This window comes from Heterocephalus glaber, unplaced genomic scaffold, assembly GCF_053883595.1.
Source record: "Heterocephalus glaber isolate CG9 unplaced genomic scaffold, H.glaber_assembly_v1.0 deba00001572, whole genome shotgun sequence".
In the NCBI taxonomy this organism is placed as follows: Eukaryota; Metazoa; Chordata; class Mammalia; order Rodentia; family Bathyergidae; genus Heterocephalus; species Heterocephalus glaber.
The window spans coordinates 13,104,608-13,113,254 of NW_028258357.1; the positions used below are offsets into that span (position 1 = coordinate 13,104,608).

Consider the following 8,647-nt stretch of genomic DNA (forward strand, 5'->3'; position numbering starts at 1 on the left):
CAAAAAATAGGCAAATACTTAAAAATTAAACTTTTCAATATTGGCTGAGGTATAAAGAAACAGATGTTCATATATTGCTTTTAAGAGTATGAATTGATAAGGCCTTTGTAAGGAACAATTTGACAAAATCTATCATAAGTTTAAAATTGTGCTTGAGTAGCATGGTAGTACACAAAGATACAAACAGAATATCAAGTGGCAGTGGGAATATATACTCATTGGAACACCTATAAACTGTTAATGGGAATGTCACTAGTTAACGTGGATCTTTAGCCACATGTAAGATGAATATCAGACATGGACTAGTTCTAAAGTGAAAATAAAATAAAAGTTTATAATAAGAAAGAAATATAGCTGGCTACTCCACAGAGCAGCCCTGGACAAAAGGTACATCTCATATTTATATCTATGGGGTCTCACACCCTTTTTCTTTTCTTTTTTTTTTTTTAGGATTTCAGGCACCTTTATTTGTGGCAGATGTTTTTGGCCAGGGGGGCTTGCCCCTGAAGCCTGACATTTAAGGAAGACACTATCCTTCCATCCAAGAGCAGCCCTATCACCTCTGCTTGCCACTCATGAGGCTTGGAAGCATCCTGCACACAGGCTTCTGCTGGCCCTGCCCAGGTGGAGTGGGGCATTGCAGGGCGAGCTCAGGTCTTACCATTGGCCTGATCACAGGGCTTTGCAATTGGAGAACAATCGTGGCAACTTCATTTTCTTACAGAAAAATCTGACTCCTCTGTGTTCCTCATATAATTTATAAATAGGAAAAATATTTAATATTAAGTTTATAATATAAATAAGCCTGGTGATACAGGAAACTTAAAAAGAAAAATCATACTGTTTTAATTAAGGGTTTCCCTTTAGGAGGGACCATACCATCCCTCAACTGTTTCGGTCATCCACGTTTTTGTTGCGACACACCCTTTTTCTTAACAACCTGCTTCCTTATCTCAGGAAATGCATCAGCTTGCTTCTCTGATTAAACATTTGCTCCCCTCTGAAGTGTGGGGCCTTGTTCCTCTGATTAACCATTTGCTTTACCCCCCCTATTATTGCTTAAAGTGCAGATGCCCATTTGCTTTTTACCAGGCAGCTACTTCAAAATCCTGCCAATTGCCCTGTCTCAGGAATGTAAGCTGGCACAATCACTTTTGGGGGAAAAAATGCCATGATCTGATAGGCTGAAGAAGTGTTTGTTTTATGATCAAGCAGTTCCACTCCTGAGCATGTCTTCAAGAAAAATTCTTGCACATGTGTTTATATCCACACTGTCTATATGACCAAGAAAGCAGAAACAATCCTAATTATCTATCAACAATGCAATAAACAAATACAACAGTGAAAATAAATGAATATAGCTACACACACTGACATGGATGGTCTCAGAAACACTGTGTGGTGAGGAAAAAGCAAGTTGCAGAATGATATATATATGGTATGATTTTGAAGGATACCAGAATATACCACCTCCAAATATGCCTCCTTAGCATATGGATTATTTTGAGCTGAAGGCAATTGAGAATCAGCAGTCTTAGGTAAAGCTCTTTACCATCCCCTACTACTTTAAAATATGGTATAAAATCCCTCTTTTGTAAAGAAAGTTTACATTTATAAAGGAAATATACCTTTGTAAAAGGTGTCTCCTCACCAGGAAGTAAGCTACTGGCAGACACAATTGTTATCATCTGAAAGACTTACCTGGATAACAAGACAACATTTATTACCACACATTTCCTCCGTACATTTCTTTCCAATAACTTGCCTCCTCTAGCCACAAGCTCCCAAACCCCCTTTCCTTTTTGTGTAGCTTCAGGTGGTATATAGGTCTCAGTCAGCTAGCCACCTCCTCGTATCTCTTTTCCTAGGGAAACTCCCATGTAAGTACAGAACTAAAACTTTGTTTTTCTCTTATTAATTTGTATTTTTATTAGTTTGATTCACATGCCCAGCCAATGAAAGTTAGGAGCCTAGAGGGTAAAATTTCTCTCTCTCTCTCTCTCTCTCTCTCTCTCTCTCTCTCTCTCTCTCTCTCACACACACACACACACACACACACACACACAATTCCATTTGTATAAGTTCAAAAACATGCAAAATTAATTCATATATTGTTTGGAAAAATAAATACAATATATATGATAAAACTAAAAGCAAGGTGATAACAGAAATTGAGGATAGTGGTTACTTCTGAGGCAGAAAGAGGACAAGATTGGAGAGAGCACACAGAGAACTTCAAAGGTAGTGATAATGTTTTTTTGTTTTTGGTTTTGTTTTCCTTAAAATTGGTAACAAGTTAAGAGGTTTTTGGTGTGTGTAGGTGTGTGTGTGTGTGTGTTTAATGTCATACATGCTTTTGTGTCTAATCAATGTTTAAAGTAATTTAAACTTAAATGTCCAAAAACTAGTTATAAATTAATATGAATAGAATGATTTTAATTTATGGAACATCTGTTTCTATTATGTGCATAAACAGCAATGAAAGATGTCTATAAGGACATATATTAATCATATACTATAATAAACATCTATATGGACATGTATTAATCAATCTTATTACTTAGTAATTGAGTTTGATCTGATTTTGTTGTCCTTATTTTACTTTACTATATTATTTGTTTTGTTCCTATAAAGGACATGTGTTCATTTTTTAATAAAGACAATAAAGCTGTGGTTTTTTTTAAAGATGCAACTATTGGAATGTTCATAATATATATTACATATTGTCCAGTTAAAAATTAACCTTACTTAAATTAAGGCACAAACTTTGTTCTCAGTCCCTGGGAGGTACTCTCTAAGCCCTGCCTGATAAGAATTTCTTTCTCTTTCTTGAGAGCATTGGGCCATTCCAGATAGTCCATAGTAACAATTATACTAGGGGCTTTGGGACATACGGTGTCACTTCAACTCCTGGAGAGGCTAGAGGCTAACATCATGAACTATGGCACTAAGGCATGAATTATGTCTATGTGTCTAAGCAGCACTATAAACTCTGGACACCAAACTTCTCTGGTTAGTCATTCCCCTTGTGTATTGCTGCATCTTCTTTCTGGGAGGGATTGGTAGGGTTGTCCACAACTCTACTGGGAGAAGACAACTGGAAGCTTCATGCTTGGAATTCTTCAGGACTCCTCTCAATACACATTTCTCTTAGTTAATTTTAACCTGTATCCTTCATTGGACTAATTAATAATCATCAGTATAACAGTTTTCAGTGAATCTTTCTGGAGATTATTGAAACTGAGAGTAGTCTTGGGGATTCCTAAACCTTGGAGTTGATTTGCTACAATAACCCTAACTCATTATGATTTGAGAAGAAACGAGAAGACAAGAGTTGATGAGCTTTTGAGATCTTGATAGCTACTGAGTTGCCTAAATTATGCAACTGCAGATATGCTGTAATCACTTACTAGAGATGAAAATAACCAATGGAATTTAGAAATGATGGATCCAACTCCCAAGGAATTGACTTACTAGGCATATAAGGATATGCAAAGTAACAAGAAACAAGTTCAATATACAATCTTTTGGTTATTCTGGTTATTAAAATAGTGTTGGGTGGTTCCTGACATGGTATGAGCCAAGTTTGGACTCTTCCCAGTCCAAGCAATAGCCCTAGCCTCAGAGATGGCCAAAGGGAAAATTACACCGAAACATCAAAAGGTTAGGAAAATTTGAGTGATTTGGAAGAGATTAAGAAAAGACAAAGGTGAGAGATGAAAGATTCAAAAATCTTAAACAGTTACTAATAAAAGGATTCATAAAGTGAACATTGATTAGAATGTTTGAATGGAATTTATGTGAAGTGACGATGCCTCCTTTACTTAAATGTATCATGAGGATAGAAACTGTGGCTAAATAAAACATAAAGCATGTCAATTTGTCCACCAAACAATATTGATTACACATTTCAAATAAGAACTGTAATACTACCAAGGCCACAGAAGTTGATCATTTGAAACAGTATAGGATATTAGAGGGCAAAAAAAGATTACCACTCTACATTTATGTTAGAAGCCTAATGGCTGGTCTTTTTATTTGGATGTTAGAGACCATGTATTCCACATCTGGGAATATTGTTAGCTTCTATCCATAAAACTACTCAAAGGAGATTGTATTTGAATAGGCTATGTCTGAATTGCAGAGTGCTCTTTTCCTCTAGGGGGAGAGAGAGAGAGAGATCTAGGGTATTGGGCCCTTATGATCCACATTTATATATGATTTTGAAAATGCTTACATTACATACTTTAAAAAAACTGGAACTTAGGACAGGCCCCTCTGAGTACCATCCAGCAATGGCCACTGGGATTTTGAACCAAATAATTTTCATTTGAGAGACAATCATTACCATGCTTTTGAACTTTAACCGGACTGAGGACATAAATCCTGAAACCAGAAATACCCATATGCATTGTGATATCAGAGAAGCATTCTAAAAAGTAGGGGAGTACCAAGAAAAATTTCATAATAAAATAGAAATGATCTAGGCAAACATGTTACTGGGGAAATACAAGGTTGTAGTCATTGCACTCCCAACAGGTAGACCCTTTCTCTCCATGGTTGACTTTGGCACCACCTGAAGAGCTGTCAGATACTGTAATCAGATGAGTGGTGTCTATGAACTGCTTTCTATTCACCAACAAAGAGCTGGTTGGTTTATGGATGGGAGTTCCCATGTGAACAGATAACATACTGTCTAGAAGGCTGCCATTCTCATTAAAGAAGGTACCAACAAGTACCAGCTCAGTGGCCTGAATCGTATACCACTCCCCCTATGTTTGGATTTTTACTGACTCATAGGTAGTAGCTAAAGGTTTGGTCTTATGATCAAGCAGATGGAAAACTAGACTGTACATAACAGGGACACCCATATGGGGTACAACCCTATGGAAAGCACCATAGCAACTTAAAGAATGTAAGATGGGTTGATGCCTATTGGAAGACCTTCCTCCAGGACCAGAAGTTGACTGGAACTGGCAAACAGATATCCTGGTTAAGAAGCTTCAGATGGCCTCATAGGCCTATGAGATAAGTGGAAATGAGGGAGCCAGAGCAATTTAGAGGTGGGGTGAATCTAGACACATTCCTCTTGTGTCCCCTGAGCCACAAAATGTCAATAAGAACTGTACTGTTTGCCAAGGGAGACAGAGACTACAGATGACAATGGGAAAGCCCCAAATATAGGTGGCAAGTCATGCATATTAGCTGGTAGCCCCAGGATTACAAATGGATCCTGACAGAAATAGACACTCATTCTGGTCTGAGTGGTGGATTAACTAATGGCCAACTTGGAACACCCGCTGAGCTGAATCAACCTGGTCCGGGCATGGAAGATCTACTTGAGGATTGTTGCCACTGGCCATAAAAAGAGAACTGGAGGGAAGATCTTGCCTGTTGATTTTCTAGGAGAAGCTTGCTGCTGCAGTTGGTTTTCCTGATGTGAATTTGGTTGTTCTCATCGGAGAAGGAGCTCAGGGCCTCACTGTCACTGGGAATGGCTGCTGTTCTCGTCAGGGGAGCTCTGATTTTCACTGTGAGCATCACTTCCTGGCTCCAATGTGGATCCCTGAGCCTGGTGGCACAAATCCTTCATCTCACCGGCATAGGTTTTCTGGCTTCCACCACTGGCCTTTGGGCCTTCCAGGTGCTGATCCTCAATACGGACAAGCATGAGACATTGCCGTGGGCTCTAGGCCACTGGCTGGACTTATGGAGGACACTGCCTTGGACTCCAAACCTTTAGCTGGATTTGTGTGGGACTTTGCTGGGATCCAGACCCTCAGCTGGATTCTTTGGGTCTCTAGTGTGCGGTTAATCTCTTGCACTCCTTTACATTTGACTTTTTGGGTAATTCCCATAAAACAATCCTATAAATTATGTGTCCTGTATTTAATGTATCCCCTTGCCAAAACCCTGACTACAACAGCATGTAATACTGATGGCACCTGACTGGAGAAGAACTGAATATAGTTAACCATCAGCTACTTTCTTTTAGGCTTTTTTCTTCTTTTTTATGATGTTGTGCATTGGACCCAGGGCCTAGTACATGTTAAACAAGCTCTCTACCACTGAGCTACATCCCCAGCCCCTGACCAACTAATTTCTATACTGAATAGTTCTATATAAGTTAACCAAAGATGCAAGTAATTGTAGATCAAAAGGGCCAATGAGTACGAAATATGAAAATGTGAGTGATGGTTTGATAGGATGAATGAGTGTTTCTTCTAATCTATCCCACACTGGCTTCTCAAAACATTAGGTATATTCATAGGGATACTATTACTATATCTGTCATATAAATACAACACTAATAAAAGTGCTCAGACAAATACGATCATTTGCTGTAAAAGAGCCTTGGCCAAAAGTCAGGAGATGGCTTATGTAGTAAAGAGTTAAGCCCCAAAAAGGTAAAAGAATTAACTTTAACTAAAGTGAGGTCCAGTGTTTCCTTTCAGCCCCTAGAAGGTAATTTCTATGCACCGGAAATATCTGCCTAATATAATGTCTTTGTATATCTGGGGGACAATACTCCAAGAGATCAAAGACTAGGGTTCTTGAAGCTTTTGCTGGGCATTTGGGGGTGTGGGGAGGGCCATCTCTGACGGGGTCTTCAGCCACAGCAATGGGCAGGTCAATGTGGAGATGTTTGTAGAGGACTCACTCACCTGCCATGCAGACTGGGTAAGGGTTGACAGAGACAGCTGTTAAGGGTTGCATCCCTCTGGAACTTGGAGTTTTTGGACAAAAAAAGGCCTGTAGGACTCCCACATGGGCTGCAGATCCCATACCTCCCTGCCAGCACCTTGTCAGTGGCTCCTGGCCCCTGTGCAGAGGAGGGGACACCCCTAAGTGCAGCAAGACCTGTGAGCCGAGCTACTACCCATCCTACAAGGAAGGCAAACACTATGGGCACAGTTCCTACGGCTTCCCCAGTATGGAGAGGGAGATTATGGCGCAAATCTACAAGAATGGCCCAGGGGAGGGAGCCTAGAGACGCTGGAAGCCAGCGCCATCCGCATCCCGGCCTGGGAAAAGGAGAATGACACCCCCTACTGGCTGGTGACCAACTCCTACAGTGTTGCCTGAGGCGACAATGGCTTCCTTAAAATTAAAAAAAAAATGGCTTCTTTAAAGAGGAGCGGATAACTGTGGACTCAATTCCTGAATTGTGCTGGAATCCCATGCACTGATGGGTTCTGGGGGAAGTTCTGAAGGAAGAGTACTCCATGTAAAAGGAATGGTATTTGGGGCTGAGAGGGGAGCATTTGCAAAAGCTTTGAGGCTGGAGCAATGCATGGCAGGTCAGGAAGAGCAAGTTTGAGCTGGGCGTGGTGGTGCGCACCTGGAATCCCAAGACTTGGGAGGCTGCCGCAGGGGCGTCTCCGTGAGTTTGAGGCCAGCCTGGGCTACATGGTGAGACTCTGTTTTAAAACTATGAGAGAGAGAGAGAGAGAGAGAGAGAGAGAGAGAGAGAGAATATCAGAGTGAATTGAGTTCAGTAATCAAGGGGAAGGAATGACACAAAGTGAGGTGAAAGAGGCAGGCCGAGACTGATTGTACCCTTCTATTCCAGACGTGGCTGAAGTTTTGTTTTGTTCTTTGTGTTTTTGAAACAGGGTCTTGCTTTGTAGCCCAGGCTGGCCTTGAACTCGCTGCAATCCTCCTGCCTCAGCCTCCTGAGTGCTGGGATTACAGGTGTGCAACACTGCACTCAGCTAGGCATTGCTGAAGTTAATAAAATGTTTACTGATATTTTTCACATAGCTATAGGTTAAATTCAAAGAACTTAAATATCTTGGGTTTAAGCCCCAGCATCACAAACAAGAAAGGAAGAAAAAGAAAAACCTACAGTACACGAGAAGAGCAGAAGGTTTATGGTTTGGTATTTTGATAGGTGAGTCCAGACTGCCTTCCATCAAGGCGGTAACAAGTTATCATCCCATCATCCCTCTATTACTTGCAGTTATCAAACGGTATTATCAAACTCTGATCTGCCAATCTGATAGGTGAAAAAATTGGCTTCAATTTGCTTATCTTTTATTGCAGATGAGGTTGATGAGTTATCTGTATGTGTCAGAGCCAGTGGTGTTCCTTTTCTCCCACTTGTCTCTTTATCCCCTGTGCCCAGTTTTCTGCTGAGGGGTCAGGTCTTTTTGTGGTTCTTCATACACAAGGACAGTTTGGCTTTGTCTGTGAATCACATTTTGAGAGACTCACTCTGGCTGCTGTGTAAAGAATAAAGGGACAGAGACAGGGAAGGCTGCGGGCAAAGCCACTGGGAGGCCGACCTGAGTGCTCTGGGTGCAAGAACGTGTGACTAGGGTTAGAATCATTGAAGTGGAGAGGCTAAGAGGTGAGCCTCAGGATACAATAAGAATAGTTAGTATTTGTTGAAGGTTTAATCTATATTAAGCACTGTGATGATGACCCTGTAAGGATTCTCTCATTCTGCTTTCCTAATAATTCTATGAAGAAGCACATTCAGTGGACTTGATTCCAGAGCCCAGGTACTTACCCATGAAGCCACACTTCCTAGGGTCTCTTCCAGTCTGTGGACCTAAAATCTGTTCTCTCTACACCAAAATGATCTCTCTACACTGCATTATCTGTCCTTTCTACTCTCCTGTTTAAACACCCTGAAGTGGCT

General features: G+C 40.7%; 1 long non-coding RNA gene and 1 pseudogene across 1 annotated transcript in view; both read left to right on the forward strand.

Moving 5' to 3' along the window:
* LOC110349197 (uncharacterized) overlaps positions 1–2,490 on the forward strand; it is a 36,254-nt gene extending 33,764 nt beyond the window's left edge. The window contains exon 4 of the long non-coding RNA XR_015443636.1: positions 451–2,490. This is a non-coding gene — a long non-coding RNA (uncharacterized LOC110349197). The remainder of the gene's footprint in view (positions 1–450) is intronic.
* Positions 2,491–6,501: 4,011 nt separating this feature from the next.
* Positions 6,502–7,146, forward strand: LOC147823580 (cathepsin B pseudogene; annotated as a pseudogene).
* Positions 7,147–8,647: the final 1,501 nt, after the last annotated feature.